We start from the raw sequence: 6,000 nt of genomic DNA on the forward strand, positions 1-6,000 counted from the left end.
GTAGAATGAACTGGACATCACTTTCCTGTGTTCTTATGTGAATACACGACCAGTGTGACTCCATGGATGTATGTATGACAGGTCAGAATATGCTCTACTGCCATGAATGACTAAGGAGAACAAGTAAAGAAGCGGCCCGGAGGAATCGTAAATGCACATGACCAAATGAAAGAAGCCAACCCGGAAAGCTGGGGCGGTATGATCCCAACCATGAGATCCTCTGGGAAAGAAGAGCTGTGGAGACTGAAAAGATCAGTGGCTGCCAAGGGTTGAGGGGGAAGGGACGAATGGGCAGGGCACAGGGATTTTTAGGGCCATGAAGCTGTTCTGCATCATACAGATTCATCCAAACCCAGAGAGCATGCATGTTCAACCACAGGGCTGCAAACGCCCCAGTGCGCTGTTCACAGAGCTCAAAGAAAGAACTCCACGCACTCGGGGACTTTTTATTACTCACAGGCTCCTGGGTGGAGGCTGGCCAGTGGAGGGCCACCCAGGCCTGCGAGCAGGGGAACGGATAGTGTGGGGTGCAGGCCCGCGCGCAGCGGCCATCTGCAGGTGTGTGTGCTACGTCCTTTCCCTCTGAAGCAAGGTCGCCCTGCTCTGACCCTCCCCAAAGCCAAGACCAGGGCAGTGGCCTCCCTCTGCCACTTTCACCCCCACGTTCCCTGAGGTCCTTCCTCTTCATGGCAGGGCACTGACGGGCATTCACCCCAACACAACACCAAGAGTGAACCCTGCTGTAAACGTGGCCTGGGTGGCCGTGGTCTGTCAGTGCAGGCCCACAGGCTGTGACGGATGTTCCACATCAGTAAGAGACGTTAATGATGGGAACCGGGGGTCCTGGGAACTCAGACCTTGCCCTCAAGTTTCTTTAAACCTAAAAATGCTCTAAAAAAATAGAGTGAAGGCATAAAGTAACTAGGAAGGAAAACTGTCCTTTGCCTGTGGCTCCTTTTTCTGAGTTCAAGTTCTAGTGTTCAGTAATGGGAAAGGGGGCTCAACAGTGGATATTCCATGTACCAAGCACTGTAAGCATTCTCCCTGTGGGACCCTGTCTCTCCTTGGGCCCCACCCAGTCTGTTTTAGTTGGGTAACATCTCAAATTCACGGTTCGTCAGACTCTGTATTCCACAGTATTGAGTTATGTCCAAAAAAAAATTTTTTTCATAATCAGATACTCAGTGACTTGAAGGTGTACTCCTAGGGCTGAAGTCCTTGTTTCCACCCAACCCGAGTTCTACTCTTCATACTTGTGGCATTTACCTGGGGCATTGTTGTAGATAAAGTCACCTCATCTACATGACATCACTGGCTTTGCATTCATCCTGGGGGATAAACCAGCAAGTATTCATTACCTTCATTTACAGATCAAGAGATGGAGGTTTAGAGGGACTGCAAGAGGCTGATAAGGTTTTAGACCCAGGTCATACTGACTCTCACTTTAGTGCTCAAGTCACCTGCCACCAAGAGAGATCAACCCAAGACACAGAACCTCCCAGACTAAGGGGGAGCCTTGCTCTGGCCCCTGGCCTAACAGCCTTGGAAGGAATTGATAGCACTTTATCGCAAAGTGTTACAATTCATGCTTTGCTTGTTTCTCTGCCTCTTGCAACAGACCACAGAAGTCAGGGTACTACCTTTATCATGGACAATGTCACTGATGTGGCACTGATGTGACATTCTGCTTCCAATAGAATGGTCTATGTGGCAATTGAAATATCCTAAAATTCAACTAGAAATATCCTATAATTCAACTAGATCCAAGATTGATTATTAATATGCATTGTTGATTTCACAAAAATGGAACCTTGAAAAGTCACATTTATACCTGAGGAACCAGTCAGGAAACCAGAGGAGTGCACAGGAATGAGCAGTAGCAGCAGGGGACACACGGTTGTCAAAGGCTGGTAACAGGAACCTAGATCTTTGGAGATTAATAGTCACGAGGAAAATGAGAGGCCTTCACAAAGAAGGAGCACCAGGCTGAGCTCTGCCTTAATCTGGCATCTTGGAGGGTGGCTACACTCTTAGTGAAAGGAGGAGCGATGGAAAGAGGCTGCTGGAAACCAATCAGTCTTTGCTGTACCTCTGGGAGAGTAATGAAGAGGGTGATAATGGCGATGGTGGGGGTGGGGTGGGGTGGCGGTAGTGATACTGGGATGGTGGTGTTGATGCTGGTGGTGGTGGTTATGGTGGTGGAGGTGGTGGTGGTGATGGTGATGGTGGTGATGGTGGTGGTGGCGATGATGAGGGTGGTGGTGGTGGTGGAGGTGGTGATGATGCTGGTGGTGATGATGGCGGTGGTGATAGTGGTGGTGGTGGCGATGACGCTGGTGGTACTGGTGGTGATGGTGGTGGTGGTAGTGGTGCTGGTGGTGATGGTGGTGATGGTGGTGGTGGTGGCGGGGGCAATGATGCTGGTGGTACTGGTGGTGATGGTGGTGGTGGTGGCGATGATAATGGTGGTGGTCCTTGAGAAGTTACACCCATGTGTTCACTCTTCTACGGCTCCAGAATTCCAATTTATTCAAGGAGATAAGGGAAATTCCCAGCAAAAAAAATTGCATGCATTTTCTCCAGTTAGTTTTTTCCAGGTGATGAGCAACTGACTGCGAAGGAGCATGATGGCCTCTGGTGGGAGCGAACGCCATCATCTCTGGGAGAAAGCAGGCCCAACTTGCACCCCTCAGGATTCCCCAGGTTGAGTCAACCCAAATTAGGTTCACATAGCATTCTAAACACAAGGAAGCCAACCCCTGGGAGTAAATTACAGTGGAAAAAACATCCAGATTTAGATCTTCCAAGAATTTTAGATAATGAATATTTCAGAGATAACTACTATATAAATGTAAGGATCTTCTGCTTCTGGTCTTGATGAAATGACCATATTTCCTGCCATAAACAGCAGAACACTGACTCACTGAATGAAACAACTCTTTTCAGACATTGGACAGCAGCTCGGGACTGTGATCTCTGGGAGACATGAGCTGGGTAAGCTCCCAGACTCCTTCCCGGAGGTGCTGCACCCGGGGAACCCCATACCAAGTGTGCCGATCCTGCCCAGTTCAGAGGTAGCTGGAACGTGTGGGGCAGAGTAACCACACAACCCAGCACTTCCACTCCTAGGTAGGCACCCAAGAGGACTGAGGACGTGTCCACACAAACACTGGTATGCAAAGTTCAGAGCAGGATGACTACACCAGCCACAAAACAACAACCTGAATGTTTGCAACTGAGGAGCCGAGAAGAGAAACGCCATGTGTCTCAACAGTGAGATGTCACTCAGTCGTAAACACAAGTGAGGACTGACATATGCCACAACGTCGATGAACCTGGAAAACAGCAGGCACAGGGCCCAGAGCAGGCACAAAGGCCACGTGTGGCAGGATTCCACGTACTGTGTGTGAAATGTCCAAACAGGCAAGTCTGCAGAGAGGAGAAGTAGATTAGAGACTTTCTAGAGGTGGGACTGATAACTAAAAAGCACAGGTTTTTCTTGGTGGGGAGTGAAGATGTTCTGAAACCAGAGAGCAAAGATGGTTGCACAGCTTGGTAGACATACCAAAACCACCGAACTGCACACTTCCGAATACCGCCAGGTGTGGTGTTGGTGCCTGTGGTCCCAGCTACTTGGAGGCTGAGGCAGGAAGCTCACTGGAGCCCATGAGTTGGAGACAAGCATGGGCAACATAGGAAGCAAGACCTTGTCCCACAAAAAGAAAACAAAGGATGAATATTATGTTGTGTGCATTATATCTCAATTTTTTAAATCTCATGATATTCACTTCACAGTCACTAAACAGCAAAAATTTAAAAGACCAGCCCTCTTGGTCTTGGCCAAGATGCGAGTGGGAAGAGGCCATGTTTACAAAGTCAACCCTGCATTTACCTGGGGACCTTGTTATGTCAACGGAAATGAAAGTGTGCGTCCACAAAGAGACTCACACAGAAATGCTGTGTGATAGCCCTCAGGGAATCAGCCATGTCCACCAACGGGTGGTCAGAAACACGATGTATTGTTTTCATGCTACTCACCACTGACAAAAGACACCAATGACACACCCAACAAGAGAGCTGAATCAGAAACCGTATCCAGAAACATGGTGCCAGTTACAAACAAGAGCACAGCATACAGCTCTGTACAGACAAGCTCCAGAACCAGCAGACCCATACCGTCAGCGCTTCCGGGGCTGAGGGGCAGCAACTGCAGAGGGGCCAAGGCTACTTGGGAGTGGTGGGAAAAAATCATCGTATCCTTGCCACCAGGCCTGCGGAGGAAGGGTCCTTCTGCTCCCACGCTGTGCTCACTGCATCCACCCGCAGGTGGCGATACTAGCTCATCTGCTCCCAGCCACCGCAGAGCCTCTGGTCTGGCAGACCTAGGAGGCCGGCGTGGGGGCTGTTACTACAGCCCGTACCACAGCCATTGGGCATGTCAGGGCAATGATGGGATCCTCGCTCCTCAGTCGAGCGGCAGTCCTGATCCTGGTCACAGAGGAGCACAGGGTGGCGGGGCCAGGGAGTGCTTAGCAGGGCCTCCATGACCATACGCAACGCATCCAAGTGATGCGAAGCTGGGGGAGTCAGGAGCGAGACCAGCAGCTCCTGGAGGAGGCCATTGCCGGGTGGGGCTCCATCTGTGCTTCAAACCCACCTGCAAAAGCCCAGGCCTTGCTCCTCCCCCAAGACCTGGCAAAGTCAGTTCTGCCCACTCTGGTCTGGTAGAGCGGTCTTCTTTCTCTTTTCTCACTGAATGAAGGAGGAATCGGCAGCCCCTGGGGCCAGTCCCTAGCATGGTCACAGAAGGTGGACATGGACGGGGGCGTGGGCCATTGGAATTCCCAGGATTAAAAGGGCCTTGTCTTTCACCAGCCATTCCAGAAAGATTTCTAAACACATTCGTCCTAACAGCGCCAGGAGGAACTCCAGCCCTGTTGTCCATGATTTTGGGAGGACAGAACATTCCAAAGCTGACTGAAGAAGAAGGGTCTTGGACCTCCTTCATACCAGGCCGGGCTCTGAATTAATCTCCTCCAAACTTCCCACTGGGGCCCTTGGGCTCACAATGCAGCATTGTTGACTGAATGTCCAGGAGGACTTGGCAGAGTCTGAGGACAAGACTCAGCCATCTGGGTCGCTGGAGAAGAGAACAGGAGCCAGACCCACCCAGGGTCACTCAGTCCTCCATTTGCTCATGGGGCCAGTGGTCCAGGACAGCCTTTCTTCTCTAGGCCTGCCACTGACTGGCCCAGTCTCCTCATTCTCAACCCAAATCCATGTGCAGGGAGGCTCAGCAGACAGGCTCATCTGTTCAGATGGGCAGCCCATAAGCCAGGGCCCCTTCCTCCGAGGGAGGATCTGTGTGACCGCAGAGTGCAAGGTCAGTGAGCTTGTAGCAACAAGAACTTGTCCAGAAAGATGTGCTCCTGGGGTTTATGGTTGCTGTTGTGGGGCCTGGCGTGATGCTGGCCCAGCATATCTCATCTTATTAAAACTGCCTCGAGTTTATGAGGCCAGTTCTACACCCCAGTTCAGGAACTGGGGCTTCCAGAAGCAAACTAATGCTCCTAAGTTCTAAGGGCCAGTTCAAGGTAGAGCCAGGTCTGGAGCCTCATTCTGATTCCAAAGCCCTGGCCACTTCTGAGAAAGTGCCCACAATGTGATGGTCAGCTGAACCCCAGGGTAGTGACGTGTTAAAGAAAATTCCGAGATGGTTTAAATTTAACAAGGTTTCTTTGAGCAAGGGGAAAGTTCTAGAATCAGTTGTGCCCTGCTCTGAGTTACTCCATGGTGTATAGGACAGCAGTCTTCAGGCTGGGCCTCATCCTGAGCTACTCCACTTTGTAAAGCAGCAGTTTGCCACACCTTGTTTGAACAACCACCATCTTTCTGGCACAACCATAAGGCACAGATTGATAAATTGATCATGCTAATAAAAATGATCACCTGTGTTTTACCAGATTAATCAGAAGCAAGTGGATGCATGGGTGTTTTAAA

Source organism: Sciurus carolinensis, chromosome 4 (assembly GCF_902686445.1).
Source record: "Sciurus carolinensis chromosome 4, mSciCar1.2, whole genome shotgun sequence".
Classification (NCBI taxonomy): Eukaryota; Metazoa; Chordata; class Mammalia; order Rodentia; family Sciuridae; genus Sciurus; species Sciurus carolinensis.